This window comes from Gossypium hirsutum, chromosome D07 (genome assembly GCF_007990345.1).
Source record: "Gossypium hirsutum isolate 1008001.06 chromosome D07, Gossypium_hirsutum_v2.1, whole genome shotgun sequence".
Taxonomy (NCBI): Eukaryota; Viridiplantae; Streptophyta; class Magnoliopsida; order Malvales; family Malvaceae; genus Gossypium; species Gossypium hirsutum.
The window spans coordinates 39,063,210-39,083,824 of NC_053443.1; the positions used below are offsets into that span (position 1 = coordinate 39,063,210).

At 31.0% G+C, this 20,615-nt stretch overlaps 1 non-coding gene and 1 pseudogene across 1 annotated transcript; both read left to right on the plus strand.

Annotated features, from left to right (window-relative positions):
* Window positions 1–1,332: 1,332 nt before the first annotated feature.
* LOC107954754 (transmembrane 9 superfamily member 4-like) lies at window positions 1,333–6,912 on the plus strand (annotated as a pseudogene).
* LOC121219661 (small nucleolar RNA R71) lies at window positions 6,654–6,760 on the plus strand. Its single transcript, XR_005916551.1, has one exon. It is a non-coding gene; the product is annotated as a small nucleolar RNA R71 (small nucleolar RNA).
* Window positions 6,913–20,615: the final 13,703 nt, after the last annotated feature.

Here is a 20,615-nt window from a genome sequence, read left to right on the forward strand (position 1 = left end):
ACACAACATTTTGGCAAATTTACATTTTTCCCCAAAACTTTTCAAAAATTCCACTTTTGTCCCTAAGCTCGTAAAAATAAAATTCACTAAATTCCTAAATTTCAAACTTCACTAAATTATATTTCATGCTCATAACAGCCCTCAATTTCACAAAATCACAACTTTATGCACACTTTATCATCTTTCACAATTTAGCCCTTTTTCAACATTTTCATTGAAATTCATCTAGTAAAACTTGAAATTAACACTTCAAAAATTCATTATCTAACATCACTAATCAATTTACAATTATATCATGAATGAGTCAATTTTTAAACTTTAATTTCATTTAAATTAAATGGTAGAAACATGAAATTCAAGCATCAATAAGCATAAAAATACGAAAATAATTAAAAACGGGGCAAGAAATCACTTACAATTGAGCTTAGGAAGATCAAGAACCCTAGCTATGGTGACATGAATTTTTTTGGCAGCAAACCTCTGATTTTGAAGAAGATGGACACTTATTTTCACTTTATTTTATCTTTTTCTCAATTTGGACAAAAATGCCCTTGACCCATTACTTAGATATTTTTCTAGAATTACCCTTTTGTGTCCATATCACTAATTTATGGTCTAATTCCACATAAACACTTCCAATTTCATGCAATAATTCAATTAAGTCATTTAATCACTAATTAGACACACTTTGCATTTTTTTCGATTTAGTCCTAAAAATTCAATTAGGCACTAAATCATTAAAATTTCTATCCATATCTTCACACAATATTTCAATCAATCAATAATTAATAAAAATTTATAAAATTAAATTATTTCACTTCGGATTTGTGGTTACGAAACCACTATTCCGATTATGCCCTATTTCGGGCTATCACAGAATGATATGACCAAAGTACTCTTAGCAAATTTTTTAGGTAGATGATTATTATTATTAGATTTTAATAGGATAATTATCAAAAATAATTTAATAAAAAACAATAAATAATTTAATTATATTTTAATATAATTATTATTAATATAATTTAATAAAAATAAAAATATATAATTTAATAATATTTTTAATATAATTATTTTTATATTAAATTATATTAAAAAATTTAGTTTTATATTAAAGTATTTTATTTTTATATTTTCTAAGTCTAAATTTTATAGGACTAATATGAAAATTATTTCTTTTTATTATTAAATGTTACATGAAATAGCCATTTTTTTATAATACCAAAAAAAAATATACGGAAAGATAAGATGAAAAATATTGCTTTCAACCAAATAAAAAAATAATTTATCATTAAATGAATGAGGGATTACTGCATTCCCCAACCCAACCAAACATGGTGTTAGTGAGTTTAATCGTAATGTTTGGTGTGTTCATTATCCGTCCTTAGTAAAAGAGGTTTGAAGTGCTTCACACTACTCGTAGGGCTTGGTTTTTGGCTACTGAAGAATGTAACTAAAGAATATATGGGTAAAAGAAGAAAATAAAAAGCAATTGAAGTTGTTAAATTTTTACTAGAACAAAAAGCTTGAGTCTAGAATTAAGACTCCAGTTAGGTGAAATGCATTTTCAACAGACTGAAGAATACTTTTCAAACAGCTTTGCTTGTTAATATTTTAGTTGTAATTTTTTTTAGCCTAAAAAAACCAGCGCACTGTGAATCAAAATCAATGCTATTTGCCGATTGCTATTGCTATGCTACGTAGGAAAGGATGCAAAGTACCAATAAATAAAATATATAGAAAGGTCGTCGCTTTGAACTGGTTTAGCATAAAGTTTTTTTCTTTTTTTAGATACCTCTGCATCTGCTGCAGTCGTCAATGGAGAGAATAAGGGCTTGGTTGCTTGCCTTGGCAGTTGTGGTCGTATGCGGCGTAGCGCAGGTCAGATCCAGTGCTTCTGATCATCGTTACACAGCTGGAGATGAAGTCCCTCTCTATGCTAATAAAGTGGGTCCCTTCCACAATCCCAGGTCTGATTTTTCGTGATTTCTGATGAACTTGGAAATTTTATGAAATTTTGACAGAATTTGGCTAACATTGTTTGCTCTTTTTTTTTTTGCTTCCTTTAATTGACAGTGAGACATACCGTTTCTTCGATTTTCCTTTCTGTTCCTCAGGTTTTTGAGGGTCTATTTAATCCTTAGAATATAACTTTCTTTAGATTTCCCAAGGTAAAGTTATATAAATAAAGAAATTGAGGGTTTTGCATTGCAGCTCCCGTGAAGGAGAAGAAGGAAGCTTTGGGTGAAGTCTTGAATGGCGATCGGCTAGTGAGTGCTCCTTACAGACTTGACTTTTTGGTAACAAGGAGGCTGAAGTTGCTTGCAAAAGGAAGCTGACAAAGGAAGAAGTTGCCAAGTTCAGAACGGCCGTCTCTAAGAACTATTACTTCCAAATGTATTACAACGACCTTCCCATTTGGGGCTTCTTAGGGAAAGTTGATAAGGAAGGCAAGGCTGATCCAAGTGAGTATAAGTATTATCTCTTTAAGCATCTGATATTCGAAATCCTTTACAATAAGGATCGCGTGATTGAGATTACTGTTCGATCTGATCCCAACTCCCTTGTGGACCTCACCCAAGATGAACCTGTAAATGTTGATTTCATGTACACTGTCAAATGGAAGGAAACTGAGACTCCCTTCGAGAAGCGGATGGACAAATACTCACAGTCTTCTTCGATGCCGCACCACTTGGGAATCCACTGGTTCTCAATCATCAATTCTTGTGTAACCGTTCTGTTACTGACTGGTTTCCTTGCTACCATTCTAATGCGAGTTCTGAAGAATGATTTTGTTGAGTAAGAATTATTTCCTTCTGCTCCATACATCAAAAATCCATATTTAATACAAATTACTAGGTTTGACTTTTCACTTCCTGCTTTACTTGTTTAAGAGGTATGCACATGATGAAGAATCTGCAGATGACCAAGAAGAGACTGGGTGGAAGTACATTCATGGTGATGTGTTCAGGTACCCAAAGCACAAGTCTTTGTTTTCAGCGGCTCTTGGTTCTGGCACTCAGCTCTTTACTCTGTGAGTATCATCCATCCTAGTTAACAGTTATTCTCCGAACAAAAGACATAGAAAAGGGAGAGTCAATGGTTTAGTTAAATTTGGCCTTCCATTAAAAGTTACATTTGGGCTATTGTTTCTGAACAATCTGTTGACTATATTTATTTGCATGCTTTCCAGTACAAGTTTTATATTTATCCTCGCTCTTGTTGGGGTCTTTTATCCATATAATCGAGGAGCCTTATTCACTGCTCTGGTTGTCATTTATGCCCTTACATCTTTAATTGCTGGCTACACTGCTGCCTCTTTCTATTGCCAACTTGAAGGAACAAATTGGGTATGCGATACTTGTCTCTTTTCCTGTTGCCTATCTATAAATTATTATTATTTTGGTATTAGAGAAAGAGATGATATTTTACATTTTGAGGACTCCTTTTCTAGTTTATAATCATCATCCTTTTTGCTAAAAATAAATTGGCTCTGCTGGTTAAACCAACTAAAAAAATGTAAGCCATTGTGGAGAAGCAAAGAAGATTGAGGGAGAAACCAAAGATATGACAAAAGCAGAAAGGCTTCGGAAAAGAAAAAAGAAAAGAATGAATCAGTAAAGGCTGGAAATGTCAAATATAAATGAGGTTCGGTTGGAGAATTGACCAGTTTTTCTTCCATACATTCTGATAGGAAGCCACAATATTTGCGCATGTTATCAGAAAGGATTTTAACTTTTTATAGCACTGATTCTTTTCCATGACACTTGTCCAAATTCTATGTTTTACCATATGAGAAGAGAAATTTATTGACCTACAGTAGGACCTTTGTTCAAGAACCTAATAGCCTGACTTGATAGAATAGTTTCATTGATCATCTTTAAGCCCAACCATTTTATTGACAGCACATGGCAGATTGAGTTTTATGGTTGAAATAATTTATACATATGAATTTTCTCAGTTGGTTGACATCTCAATAGCTGACCCATTGACTTGTTTCACTCAACCAATTCATGTCTGTCTGTGGGTTTTAACTATTCATGTAGAGTTATGGTCTTCAAGGCATATAACTATGTTATAAAATCCAAATATTTTTGCATATGGAGTGAGAATATACTTAATCGGAAGTGTTTACAAAATGGCATAATATGTGAATTCCAGTAGTTAGTGTTTGCCAATGAGAACATTTTATGCTCCCTCAATTTTCGGTTTTTGAGAAAAACTGGAAACAGAGAAGATTGCCTCTGAATGATTTGTTACTATAATGTGCATCCTTCCTTGGAAAATTAGAACTGAAAAACATGAGATGAAATTGGTACATAGAAATTTCAGCTGATAATCATAGATGTCAAGCTAAAATTATAATTTTTTTGTTAACATTGAATGAATTTTAGTTCCTTAATTGCTATTGTATTTCAAATTTTGAAATGCCACATTATATTTGAGTCTTATAAATCTCTTTCTTGAAGCTGATTTTATGGTTGCTATTTTCCTAATCTAAGCTCATGCAATGGAAATTGAGCAATTCCCTTATCTTAATCCTGTCCTCTCTTTTCTGCTGAATCTCAATGATAGAAAGTAGGAACTTGGAACGCAAACATGCTAGCCTCCTAATTTTAGATTGGTAACAAAAATGAAAATGTCTTACTTATTATATGTAAATATCTTTTCGATCAGATGTAATATCTATTTCTATCCTTTTCAATGACAGGTGAGAAACTTACTACTGACTGGAAGCTTGTCCTGTGGGCCTCTTTTTGTCACATTTTGCTTTCTTAACACTGTCGCAATTGCTTATAAGGCCACTGCAGCATTGCCATTTGGAACCATTGTGGTGATTTTTCTCATATGGGCTCTGGTCACATCTCCTTTATTAATATTAGGAGGTATTGCTGGAAAGAATACCAAGGCAGAGTTTCAAGCGCCTTGCCGCACTACAATATATCCTAGAGTGATCCCGCCATTGCCTTGGTACCAACAAACTCTTCCTCAGATGGCAATGGCAGGGTTCTTGCCATTCAGTGCCATCTGTATTGAACTTTACTACATATTTGCCAGTGTGTGGGGACATAGGATCTACACCATAGACAGCATCCTGTTTATTGTTTTTATCCTTCTCTTGATTGTTTCTGCTTTTGTCACCGTGGCTATGACTTATTTTCAACTTGCTGCTGAAGACCATGAGTGGTGGTGGAGGTATGCTGTTTTTAGCTTTCTGATTTGCATATATAAAGAAACAGTGAAACACATGCATTTGCAAGTAGGCACAAACATCGTACAAGAACATATAGATGATTGGTTGAATGGAAAATATTTTAAAAATTCTCATATTAATATTATTATTTGGTGCTCAAGTAATTTTTTTTGTCTTTTAGTACATGTTTGGTATGTTTTTTCTTTCAGTTACAATATGCTTACATTCTTGTGGTATATTGGTAGGTGTGCGATAACCATGTCATAATTGGCGTTTTCTCTTCTAGAAATCTGAATCACACTCCATTTGTTCTGTTCCGAAGAAAATATAAGTGACCCATGTGTAAATCTAAATGCTGCTATTGTTTCTACTCTGTGGTTGAGAAGCATTTTGGAGATACATATAGAGCCGGCGATCTTATGATGACGTTTTATAAGAGTGTCAGAAGAAAATATTTTTCTTTAAGTTGGTTATTTTTTCTTTAAAAACTTTCCTGAACCAGATTCATGTTTTTTTAGTATGATTTTTAGTTACTTTTGTCTTGAAAAAGTCATAAGCCGATAAATTGAAACTGGAAGTATATAATCAGTAGCTGGCAGGAGCATTTCTTGAGCCAAATTCTGGATTAGAAATCTTTGGGTTGGGGAATTCATGTTAGATGTATTTATTTTTTCTAAGGTAAACAAACACTTGTTCGAAGCTTGATTCGGAAGGGATAAAAATCTAATATACTTTATATAAAAATATGCCCTAGAAACCTCCTCTTTTCAGGTGCATCGTGAAAACACACGCACACATTCACTCGCTCACTCACCCTCCCTCCCTCCCTCCTGATCTTGCAGAGATATTTATTTTTCTTGCTTCTCCAAGACATCCATCACATCCAACACAATATTCAGCATTACATTCTTCGTTTTACGTCAGTTAAATCTAGAGTATATTTTGAAATATTAATTTCTTATGTTTTTATTCAAAAGAAAACCGGCCAATTGGATCTGCCTCGAGCAAGGTTTTCCCAAAGCTAACTGGGCTTGAATTCGCCCAGTCCATAGATGTCTATATTGCACATACTTCCCAAACAAGGGCTCTATTAACACTAATATGTAATGCTATGTAAGCTAGAACGACATGGCATTTAAGCATTGATGACACTATTGTGACTATGATAACACTCACACAGATACTTCTGTGGTAGAATTATTGGACTTTTAGAATCATTTGTAGAATTATTTATATGAATTATTTTTATAATTGACATTTAGATAGCATCTAGACTCTTTTTCGATAATCAGCTGATGTTTAAATGATATTCTCTTTGTTCTGTTAGGTCCTTCCTTTGTGGTGGGTCTAAGCCTAGTTATAAGACTTAGACAAAATTGCATCGTTCGCAAAAACATTTACCATTAATGTTGTGTGTGCGTTGAGACCGTTATAAAATGTCTCCAATTGGATATAATGAGGAATCCCATGACGAGGACATTTACGAAGTAATTCCTTGAATCTTTCCCACGCCTCTTACAAGGACCCGTCATCCAATTGTTGGAAGGTAGTTATCTCATTACGCAACTTTGTATTTTTGCTTGGTAAAAAATACTTTACCAAAAACCTTTCTGCTAATTCTTGCCAAGTATATATTGAACTTGGTAGCAATGAATTCAGCCATACTTGTGCTCGATCTCGCAACGAGTAGGGAAATAATTTTAACCTCATTTATAATTTTGTAATTTTAATCTAAATACAAATTATCTAAATGTATGAATGAAAGACTTTATCAAAAAAAAAACAATCAACATTAAATGGGTTAGGATAATTATATTAATAAATTCAATTTACTTTATCATGCTTAACAATGTTCGGAAATACTTCCATGAAAACTCAATCTTTTCTGGGTTTGGAAACCAAATTAAGTCCTCTCGGATATTTTACTTAGTGAAATATGCATTTTATTGATCATATTAGACTAAGGGTTTTTTAGCATTTATGCAAGGTCACAGAGACATTTACGTTTGCAACAGTTTAATTACATAAACCTAAAAACTATGTAAGGTAATAGAGCTAACTAAAGATATTATGAACCTCAACTTAGTTAGGTTTAAGGATTTAAATTGAGCATTGCACTTTTCAATTATATGTCTACTAGCCATTGTCTAGTTAGGATCGCTCAGCTAATCTGAGTGCACCTAATCACGTATGAATGAAATGCATCATGATATTAATTGAAAACATGATCGACTAAGGCCCAAACATATTAAACATGAATAAAAAAATCTTATTGAATTAACATAATCATCTTAGAAAATAGAATTTAAAATATCATAGTTGATATTAAAAATAATAAACTCAAAGAAAACATAATTAAAATAGATAACAAGAGGAAAGAGTAAACTCTATTCAGTTCAGCAGCCTTTCGGATCTATTCTAACAGATGTGCTCCTCTGTTCTGATCGATGCTTCTTTACGAAGGGTTTCAAGGTGGCCGGCCAAGGAATACTTTTGACAAAGCTTTTGTGGCTAAAGGATGGAAGGGAAAATGGTGGTTATGCAAAGGAAAGGAAAAGGGAAATGAGAGAGAGAATGATAGATGAGAGAATGAATGATGAATGAGTGTTGAGGGATGATGGATGAATGAAGGGATGCATGGTATTTATAAGTGAAGGTAAGGGGTAGAGTTTGCTAAAAATTGAATTTAAATTCCTTTCTTTTCTCTCACATATGGCCGACCACAATTCATGGAAAAGTGGATGACTTAGTCTCCTAATTTTGAATTCAAGCGAAGGCTATTCATAGCCATAGGGTGGACGGTTTCAACAACAAATTTGTTGGGCTGATTTCTGGTTATTTTCCAACTATAAAGACCTCCAATTAAATACCCCAAATCTTGCTTTTGGGTAGCTATATACTTGTCCCGAAACTGGATTTTAATTCCCCCTTGTTGGACAGTTTATCAGTTTAATAATTTAGCAGACATGTCCATCTTTTAGCACATCTTTTACTGGGTCAAATTATCAACCTCATGACCCAATTTGCATGGTCTTGCCGTCCACATCAATTGATTTGTGCATGTCTATGTCCATGTTTCATTCATATTAATCACATCTTCAATGGTCCTCTTACATAGTAAAAAATCAAATATTAATAAATTAACATGAAATAATATAAAATATGTACAAAAGTCATGTAATTAAGTACAATTTCACATACTTTATAAATTCATGCCCAATATTACTAATTAAATAAAATTCACTTATTTTAATAACAATTAATCAAGATTAACATATTTATTAAGTAAAAAGGTGGTAAAAATATATTAAAAAAACCTATATAATTTCGTGTTTACACTCGTTCATTCTCTTCATTTTTTCATAGCTTTTACACCATGTCTAGGACACTCCCATTCATCATTATAACACTAATCCAGTTCTTGCTAAAGAGACATCATCTCGTTATAATAAAAAGTAATTTCCTTTTCCCCTTGTCTAGCTTTCCAGAGTTTTATTTTTTACTTAAAGATCTATGAAGCGTTTTCTAAATCTGAATATGTGTCTTTCACAACGTCCTAAACATCTTTAACAGTTGGGAGAAAAAGAAAAGCTTTTCCTATGGATGCTTTCATGGAATTAATAAGCCACGCAATTATCATAGAATTTTTTGACCTCCACTTGCTCATCTTTGGATCACCCACCTGTGGTGGCTTGACTTCTCTAGTTAAATGACCTAGCTTGACGCACCCATCAATTGTTAACTTTACGGACTGCGACCATTCGAGATAATTCTTGTCATTTAGCTTGTGAGATGTCAGCTGAAAAGAGAAGTGAGACGCCTCTATCCCTTGAGTCATTGCACTCTCAGTAGTTGTTTCAACAATAAAACTTTCTACCTCCATTTGATTGCTGGATCTCTTATCTCCAGTGAAGGCTATTTTAACCATGATATTACTAGAGATTTAACTTAGCTCAGATGCCATGAAAGTTTTCAAGAGAGTATTTAATAAAACTGTTTTGTATTTTATTAACTGAAAAAATAAATTTAAATAGAGAAGAGAGTCATAACCTAATTGGGAAATAATTCCCTCATTCTAATAAACTACTAAAGAAAAAACAAAATATTCCTAGAATATCTCAAATGATTTATTCTAAGATTTATCTACCCAAATAAGATCTATCTACTTAAATAACTTTAAAATATATCCCTAAAATATATGGGTTTCATATATTTCAACACAGGGAAGTTAGAATAGAGATTTGGTATCGATACATTTCCTCGAGTATCGATACTCGAGATAAATATATCAATACTCTATAACATGTACCATAATTTTTGATAGTATGATTTTTGTGCAAGAAACAGAATGGAAGTTTGGTATCAATACCATTTAAAGAAAATATCGATACCCTAGGGTTAGTATGATACCTATGTGTTTAACTTTGAAATTTTGCTAAGAGGTCCAAATGCTTGAATTTTTTTAACACGGTAAGTTACGTTGATGTATGTTCAGCATGATTCAAAGATGATTAATGTATGTTTATCTTAAAACCTATGCAAATGCAAAGAATAACATGTGTCGACTCTAATAAACTAAACATTGTAATGTACAAGTAGTGAGACGGTGGTGTGGAATCTTTATATTCGAGCTCGGCAACCGATCTGGGTATAAGGTGTTACATTTGGTGGTATCAGAGCCTCAGGTTTATTACGCCTAGACCTAGGCATTTTTTGTGTGTTTTTGAGTCTCGAAACTAATGGGTCTAAATCTCTTTGTTTCCTTAAAATTGTTGACATAATTCTAATTGAATTGCATGAAATTTTTTAAAATGATCTGATTGAATTACATGTGGGGTAGGAATGGGAACACATTGCCTTTAATTCTAAAATTTGCTTGTAGGAATGAGACTTGGATAATTTCCCCGCCACTCACACCATTTATTTGTTTGTCTAGATTATTAGACATGCCTTATAGACGTATTAATGTGAGAGCTAGTGCTTAAGAGGATAGTACATCCTCTACACCTCTTGTGCTGCCACGTAGAGTGAACGTACTTGACGAGAGTGTAGGCTCTCTCAAGGAAGCTATGATATGAGTGTTTCAATGGATTGCTGGCGCTAACCTTACTTTTGGACGTGCCAATCCTGCACCTATTAAGTGAAGGTTGTCACTTGAATGTCTTCAGGAGTTGGGTGGTAAAAATTTTTTTGAGGTGAAAGGTACTGATCAAACTGTAGTTGAGTACTGGTTGGAGAGAGTTGAAAGTATCCTCGAGCAGATGTCCTTTTCTGATGAGGAAAAGTTGGAATACAATTAGGAGAGGTATTTTTTTATAGGTTGACTTGGGGATACTTCCTTGAGGTTTTTAAGCAGAAGTTTATGGGCGAGCAGTATATGGATGCTTGTAAGTGTGAGTTTCTAGATTTGATTTAGGGTATTTTTTGTGGCTGATTATGAGCCTGAGTTTGTGTGGCTTAGCCAGTATGTTCTAGAGATGATACTTTTTTAGAGGGACCATTATAAGAGGTTTCAATTTGGGATTAATCTTGAGATTCGAGTTTATTTAGTAGTACAAAATGTAGAGATGTTTAATGATTTAGTTGAGAAAGCTAAGGCAGTTGAGGAGACATTAGTTAAGCCGCCTCATTCTGTAGTTACTAATTCTGGTAAGAGAGCTTCTGATGGTGCATCTGGTTGACCACCTAAGAGAGGGTGTGATAGTCATAGTTTTGGTAGGGGTACGAGACGTGAGTCTCAACTGAGTTAGTCTAGGCAACAGAGTAGTGATATGGTATGTTGTGAAGCTGTGTGATTGAGTCCAATGGTAGTTGGGAGTAATATTTTCCATTGGCAGAATTCGCTTACAACAATAGTTATCAAGTGAGTATTCGTATTGCACCTTGAAGCATTGTATGGAAGGAAGTGTAGAACTCCTTTGTGTTGGACAGAATTGGATGAAAAGTGAGTTCTTGGATCTAATTTAGTTCATGAGACTAAAAAAAGGTAAATTTGATTTCTGAAAGGTTGAAAACAGTGTCTGATAGGTAGAAACATTAATGTAGATTTAAAACATCAAGATATCGAGTTTCAAGTTAGTGATAAGGTATTCTTGAAAGTTTCACATTGGAAGAGGGTTTTGAGGTTTGGTAGGAAGGGTAAATTGAGTCCAAGGTATATTAGACCTTATGAAGTCGTTTAGAGGATTAGTTTGGTAGCTTATCATCTCAAGTTGCCGCTAGAACTTGAGCAAATTCACGATGTTTTTCATGTGTCGATGTTGTGAAAGTGTCGTTCAGATCCATCATAATTATGCCAGTTGAGGAAATTGAAGTTTGAGATTTCTTACTTATGAGGAAGAACTAGTTAAATTTTAGCTCATAAAGTGAAGGTTTTGTGTAATAAGAGAGTACCGTTGGTTAAGGTTTTGTGGCGTAGCCACAAGATTGAAGAGGCTACTTGGGAAGATGAAGAGGTGATAATGCAACAATATCCTTATTTGTTTAGTTCGGGTAATTTCGAGGACGAAATTCTTTTTAGAGGGAGAGAATTGTAACACCCTAAAATAGAGCCTAGGAGTTTAAGGGTTTTTAAAAAATTTTAGCCTTAGAGTGTTCAGAATTTTGCGACATGGTATATCGATAATGTTTTCGATTATGTTTCTAGAAAATCAAATCAATTTTTGAAAAAGTGTTTGGAAACCTTTAATTTTTAAAAAAGGACTGATTTGTAACAAAGACAAAATTGTGAGCATTTATGTTATAGTTTTACCAAATTTTAAAATGGAACCTATTATCACCCCCACCTTCAGCATATCACGTTAGTTTTCTTCCCAAAACATTGCTTTGTCGTCCCTTGCTCCTTAAGGTCTTCCCTTGCACTTTTGTTCATCAAACCTTGATTTCATTATTTTTCTTCATCTTTATAGCATAAAACCTTCATAAATCTTCAAGGAAACAACATAAAACTCCATAGAATCCATCTTCTTCATGTGTAAGCTTTCTGAGTTTTTGACAAATCTCTGTTTTTCTTCCATCAAAGAAAACCATTCGTCTACCCATTAGTTTTTAATGTTAATTAGTCTTTAAAACTAAATTAGTAGCCATTAAATTGTATGTTTTCATTAAAAGCCAAGAATAGAGTCGTTAATGGTGAATTTTGGGTTTTTGAGTAACAACGTGGTTTCAAAATGTTTTTAAATTAGTTTTGACATGATTAAGAGGTTTCTAAACTTTTTTTTGGAGGTTTGATAAAGATTTCTTGAGTTTTAATGAATTTTTGAAAAATAGCCATAAAACATGTCGACAAAGTTGATACCATGAATTGAGTATTTTATTGTAGTTTAAAGGTTAGGAATTAGTCGTAGGTGAATTATAAGATGAACGAAATTAGTTTTAGGCAGAAAGACTGAGTATAGACCGAGATATTTGAATTTAAAGCTTGCTATGTTAAAAGTTTCGATTACTTGAAAAATTAGTTTAGGCTTATGTTTTTTATTGCTTGTGGTAAGCCCTTGGCTGATTTTTGAATGTATTGTTGTGTGAATTTGTTGTGTTGAAGTTTCAGATTCGCTAGGACCATCTACGAGCTAGGAAAGTATAGTTTGAGCTTTTAGTATTTCGACAAAAGCGTATTGGTGAGTGTTTGGATTCATTGCTCGTAGACACAAGTCATGTGTTATTTGACAATTTAGTAGTAGCCTAAACCCCTACTTTAAATTCTGAGTGTAAGGTTTCTCATACCTATGTTTATCTTGTGAATTATGTGCTTATGTGAATGTGAATATGAATATGTAAATTAGGATGAGATGCTATAACATGTGATATGTGGTTGTGATAATTGTTGTGAAAGTGCAAATGTGCACATATTATGTATGTGTTAAATGTTAGTGACAATGTTTTAATAAAAATGAAAATATACAGTAATAGCATGGATAATCGATAAGTGATATGTGTTTGTTTTGGATATTTTGGCCTTGAAATCTTGAAACTGTTGGATATAGTTGGCATGCCATAGGATTGTGAGTACTCACCTATATGTACAGTGATTTTGGGCATTGAGGCTTCGGACATGTTGGAAAGATAAGGGAATGTGAGCTAAGCTCCATTCAACGAGACATGTGGGGAGAAATAAGGAGAGTGTTAGCTATATGCTTCATTTATGGGATATGTTCGACTTTATGAGTCATTTGGTGTGATTGGAGATCTGTGTATCCGATGTGTGGTGATAGTGCCCACTTTATGTTTCATACTTTAAATATCAATTTATCATTATACATGATTGTGTGAAATGTGATACATGATTAATGGCATAAGAGTTATGTGACATATGCTTGAATAAGTATGTAAATGCTATATAAATGAACTAATAGATAATGCATGAAGAGGTATTATATGACACTAGACATAAGAATATTGTAATTGTATATATACATGGTTGTTTTGTGGATGCATGATGACATATTTGCATAGTGATTATTCTAATCATCCACTCTTTTCAACATATGCAGATTAGTGATGTTTCGGTGTGGGCGGTGTGGTTATTCGAGGGAGTGATCCAAGGAAGACTTGTTCGTATTTCGTAGGTGTTCATTATTTATTTATTTACATTTTGGGGAATAAGGCAATATGGTAGACTTATTTATAGTCATGTTACTTCAGAACATTCTGTTGGTTATTGCTTTTGTTTAAGAGGTTTATGAGTTACAAATATGCTTAGGTTTATGAACATTGATGATGGCATGATGTTTCTTGCTTGGACATGTTTCTAACCTTTTTAAAAACGACACCTCTGTGTTTTGGAATGTGTAGGGAAGTCAGAATAAAGATTTGGTATCGATAATTTTGCTCAAGCATCGATACTCGGGGTACATATATTGATACTCTATGACAGATACCGATAATTTTTAACAGTATGATTTTTGTGTGAGAAACAAAATGCAAGTTTGGTATCGATTTTCTAGGTGGTATCGATACCATTTAAAGAAAATATCGATACCCTAGGGTTAATATCGATACCTATGTGTTTAACTTTGAAATTTTGCTAAGAGGTCCAAATGCTTGAATTTTTTTAACACGGTATTGATGTATGTTCAACATGATTCAATGATCATTAATGTTTGTTTGTCTTAAAACCTGTGCAAATGCAAAGAATAACATGTGTCGACTCTAATAAAATGAACATTGTAATGTACAAGTAATGAGACGGTGGTGTGACATCTTTATATTCGAGCTCAGCGATCGAGCTGGGTATAAGGTGTTACACTTTTCATAATGATGACATGATTTTTCATATACATTTTTTAACATGCTATAATTTCTTTCATGGCAACCTTTGTAGCATTTTCAGTTATTTGGCCACAAAACCTCACATGGTCATTCATACTTTTTCTACCACATTTTGTGCCTCATCTCTTCATAATTTGCCATGCAAATTCACATTAATATTAGCACAAATAAGCACTTAATTATAACATTAATGTCATAAACCCTAAGCTTACTAACTTAGAAGGAAGATGAGTATCCATGATACTTACCTTGATGGATGCTTTTTAAAACTTAATCAAGCTTCCATGATCACCAATCCATCACCAATTAAGCTTGAAATTCCATGAATCAACCTTTTCATATTTCTATACAACAAAAATATATTCAAAATTTAATATAAATTATTTCCAAGCTTTTTCATAAGATCTATCAATAAATATCAAGCTAACGGAAGTGTAGGAAACAATTTCTTACCTTGTTGAAGCTTTTTCACACTAGCTTCAACTTCTCTCACTAGAGCTCCACAAAACCTAGGCTGGTAATAGTGAAATTAATGATGGTAATGAGTTTAGATGGTAGTTCCCATAGAAATTTTAACTAAATCTTAAGGTATGTAGTGGAAATTTTGAGAAAATTTGAAGAAATGAGAAAGGAAATGAAAAAGGAAAAATGGCAGCCATGAAAAGCTTGCTGGTGGCTAGAGAATAAAGAATGAAGTTGATGGGTTTCTTTCCCATCTTTAAAAAAACCAACAAATGGGCTTTGTTTCAAGTTCATTTTATGTCAATTTGAAGACCGTTTCTCTCTTACGAGGCTTCAACAATATAAAATAATTTCCAACATAAAATATTATATTTAAATATTATTTCCACCATAAAAGTATTGAGAATTAATCAAATTATCCTTTTACGAAAAAATTACCATTTTACCCCTTTTACAATTTATTTTCAAAATTTAGTACTTGAACTAATCCGAACTCTTAATTCTTAATTTACCTTTTTCTCAGGGAAAATGGAAAAAATTATAATTCAGTCGTTGTACTACTCAAAATTTCCAATTTAGTCCCAGAAGTGATTTCCATCTCACCACCTCGTATTACAATCCGTTCAATGGCAAATATTCCTTACTAATTCATGTTTTCCATTCTGGATAATTTTGTGCATTAGTCATCATACTTTTCAAAATTTTAAATTTGGTCCTTTTTGTCAAATTTTAACTTTTGCAATTCTTTTCACATGTTTTCATCTTTAATATCAAATTTTTTTCATAAAATTTCTCATCCGCTTAAATTCAAAATTATGCCACGTGTTATATAAAAAAATTTTGAGTTGTTACATTAGGTGATTTTCTTAAAATTGAATTAATTTCTTGTTTTTTTTTTTGAAAAATTATATTTACCTTCTTGCTGTTATCCTTGCAATTGCAGTTCTTGAACCAAGGATGACCAAGTCAAATTAATATTTGGTTTTCCCTTTTTCTTTTCTTTAATCTATAGTTATAAATTCTATTTTTATGATACAATTTCTAACTGTCAAACAAATAACTCCTCTTTATAGATATTATTGCAATTTATTTGAAAGCTGAAGCATACAAGAGTACAGAAAAAATTGAACTTAAGAATAATTTTGTTATGTCCAATACGTTTTACTTATAAACTAATGATATTATTAATGGTGCTTACATACCATCAATTTAGCTTGATATAAAATAGTGTTGAATTTTGAAAGAAAAATTACACTTTTTTTAAAAAATATTCTTTTTAAAAAAGAATTAATGATTTTATATTTGATGTTTGATTTTCTCACATGATAAGTAGTCCACTTATATAATTTGCATACTACTAATCAAAATTAATTTAAATTTAATAAAATATTGATAATAATTAATATGAAATTATACTTTGTATTTTTATGAAGATGTTTTTCTAAGGCTACCTTTAATTTCCTTTCTTGACTATAATTTATTTTATATGTTATAAGAATAATAGAACACTTTTTTATATAAAATAATAGAACACTTTGTAAGATTTTTAGTCCTAGATCCAATTAAGTTTAAAATCATGTGACCAAATGTAAATAGAATAAGAGTTTTACTTTAATAGAAATTAAATCTTATCTGTTCATTTGGTTATTTGATGGATGTACCAGATTAAAAATTAATTTTTCCTCTACCTATTAGGGTTATACACAAAAAATACACATAAAAATTATAGCCTCCATTGCTTAAGTGTTTGTGTGACATAATGGAAAAGGTTAAGAGAAGAAATCAATTTATCGATTGTTGTTCTTCATTAAGTTTAATGGTCAACTCCAATCCTATATCACATAATTTTTAAACTTGTGAAAATCAATTATCTAAAAATACTAAAATTATTATTTGTACTATATTAGTGTTTTAGTTTACATGATATTAACATCATAAAGATTTTACACAATTTATCTAGAATTTAATTTTTAATTATAATACTATCTTTAAAATATCAATTTGTTTCAATCTTTATCTTAAAGAAAGGAAAAAAAAGTTGAAAACTGTTTTTAGTTAAAATGTTGTTACATTTTTCCTGCAAGCAATTTCAACATCGAAAGAAAGATAGAAAGATAATTAGCTTACTTAAGAATGTATGAGATGTTCACATTTAATCTTTGTGTAACAAAAAAAGATAATAGAAATGGAGATATCTATATTTAAAATTTATCAGAAAAACTACAATAGATTATTTGGAGATCTCCATATTATTTAGTATTTATGTAGAAAAAAGAAGAAGCTACAAACCTTATTGAACATTATGTCATTTTCAATCATTTTCTCCGTCTATAATATCATATTTTTTTATTTAATTCACAGTAATTAAATAGGAGTAGTGGGCTTGTAACTAAATTATTTAAATAAATTTTGGCCAAAAAAATTATTTGAACAATTAAAATAGTATTTTCCCCAGCTAATTTAATTAAGTTTATTAATTGGTTTTGTTTTAAAATTAATTACTTTTATTAAATTTATATAATATTCGTAAACATAAATTCTTAATAATTTTCATTCTTCTAAAAACTGTTTTTCAAATTCTTAAAAACATGACTTCACATCAAATTAATTTTTTTAATAATATTCACTAAAACAATTTTATCACACACGTCCATATTATTTTAAATACGTATTTGATCTAACCATAAATATTTTTTTATGAATAATGAAATATATTAATATTAAAATATCTTCCTTTAAAAAAATAAAAGTGAAAACATTTTAGAGATTGCTGATTACTCAATTAGGAAGTTTAATTCCTTAAAAGGTGAAACTCTAACTATAGTACTTATACATATAGATTTGTGCATGTTTAATCATTTACTTTTATTTGCTTAAAATTAATTTTTTTTTACTTTTTGAATTATTTAATTTTTATCTTTTTGTTAACTTTTTTGTTTCCGTTACTTTAAGTATAATTTTAAATTTAACCCTTATTCTTTACAATTTGTTATTAATTTAGCCTCTGGTTAATTTTTCCAATTTTTTTTACTTTCACATGTTTTCATGGGATAATCTATGAAAAATCTAAAAATTTTAAAAACTATTAAAACTATAAAATATAAAAAAATATATAAAAAGTGATATATATCGAATAAAATATATACCCTTAGTTTCTTATTCGAAGTAAAAATTCTCATTAAGCAAAAAAAAAAAAAAAGGAAAAAAGAAAATTTAAGATCATAAAACTTTAAACACATCCTTCTCTTCTTTAACACAAAACCTAATAATCTCTTCTTCAAAGAAACCAATCACAACAATACTTCTTCAACAAACAATCCAATTTGATTTCTTAAATATATAAATAAAGCTTTAAGAATTTTCAATTTTTGGGTGGTATTTTGACTATTTGTCTTCATTATTTGCAATAACCCATAGGGCCCCTCAAAGGTCTAAAACATTTTAATTTTCCCCTTTGTATACATATTATGGTCCTCCCAAAAATAAAAATAGGTCCCTCCAATATTTTTATAGTATTAAAATAATTATTCTTAATAAGAATAAAGGGAAAATCTTCTTAAAGAAACCAAATTTGTGAGAAAAAATTGGAACTTTCATTGGTTCTTTCATATTTTTTTCATCCTTTATTTGTGAGTTAATACAAGTTTTGAGCTTTACAGGGTCTCGATACTGGCATTTTCATCAGTCAAGTCGTTAAGGGATATACCCTCAACCTACCAGTATGCTATCTCTTAATGGGAAAGAGGTATTTAGATGTACCGATAGTTTATTAGTGGAAATTGGGAAATCAATTTGCATGTAAAGTTTAGTATTTTTGAGATGCTAGTTAGTTATATGATGTTATCATGCTTCAAAATTAGTGAAACAATTTATTTGCATTAGAATGTTATTTATAAATAATGAGATCCACCACTTAAACTGCTATTTGTCTTGATTGGTTGCGAAATGTGATTGTTGAAAAATGGCCAACCATGCTGTTCAAATGATTTTTGTTGAGTGCATGCAGTTTGCATGTATGTTGCAACATGTGTGTATGCTTCCGAATCTTAGTTTCATTGCTGTTTTGAATCGATTATTTGTTATTTTAAATTGATTCTCTGCTTTTTGAATCGATTGTTTATTGTTTTGACTTGAATCTTTTCTGTTTAACTCGATTCAAACTTCAACAATGATAATTTCATTTATTTTTTTATGTTTTTCTTATTGTTGAATCAAGTCCTTGTATATTTGAAAATACAATGTAGAAAATTTTTTTATCTAATTATTTGTAATATAATTAACATACATAATATATGTTATAGGAAAAAGAATTTACATATTACGTCTAATTTTAAGTTGATGCTTCCAAAATTAACATCTTAATTCCGCAACTCGCAATAGGTGCCTTCTTACTTGGATTTTCACCATATAAGCATTTTGGACCTGTGAGAATTCATCAAACTCTAACAACTTCTAGGTGTTGGGGTGGGGTCAGATCTGGATTTTTTTTGTCATTTTCTTTTCAATTCTAAAGACGAATCCATCTGTTGAATCTCATGCTTTCTTTTACCATCTTTTACTCTTCAATTTTGTAATGGAGAAAATAATTTTTTGGGTAAAGAAAATTGAATAAATAAATTTGATGAATTTCCTTCTGTTTGAAAATTGATATTTTAAACTACTAGAAAGAAAACTTAGCACTGTAAGATTTTTTTGTCAAATCAAAATAAGAATAAATAAAAAAAAGTCGGAGGAGATCTAACAAAAAGATTTTAAAATTTTAAAAATTTAAAAGTAGAGGTTTAAAAGTTAATGAAAAAGTTAACAAAAAATTGAAATCAGCAATTAGAAAAAGGTAAATTACAAAAATAGTTATGCTTATTTGCTTCAGGTTATATTTTAATAATTTATGTTTGAAATGTTACGTTTTATTTATTGAGTTGTTATTTATCGTTAACAGTGTAATGTAAGCCGATGTAACACGTTAAATCATCATTTTAAACGAAAATTTTAGGTTAAATTATATTATAGTATACCCAAAGATCAATCATGAGATGATTGTAATTACATACTTGTTTTACCTTATTTATTAATATAAGGCATTATCATTATTATTTTAATTTATTTTTCTATGTATATAAATAAACTGAATTGTAATAAAATCTTAAGAAAATATGATTATTCTTAAAAGGTTCTTAGTCTAAGTATTATTGTGGACTTGGACAACAATAATGCATTAAGACTAATGTGTAGTTAATTGATGACATAGTGTTGTCATTGACATAGGGATGTCAAAATCAATACATGAGTATGTGCTAGAGAACAACATATTTGACTGACTCACTATGAATATGTTTCTGGATTATTATGTAATAGTCACAATATTACTCATAGTGATTACTATGTTTACGATTCTTAGACTTAAAATCATCATTATCCCAACATTGTGAGTCGTATATTTTGATACAGTCAAACGTCTTCCGTAATAGGTTGTACTAAAAAGACTAATGTTGAATATGCCATAATCTATATAGCGGGATATGGTTGATCAATATAAGATTTGTCCCTCCTACATAATGGGAGCAATATCTTAGGTCACTTGATTGAGTGTGATTAAAAATGCATGGTAATGCTCGAATAAGTTGATATGAGATATCATACTTATGTGTTTATTGTAGTCTACTCGAGATATCAAGAAACATGAGATTGGATTATG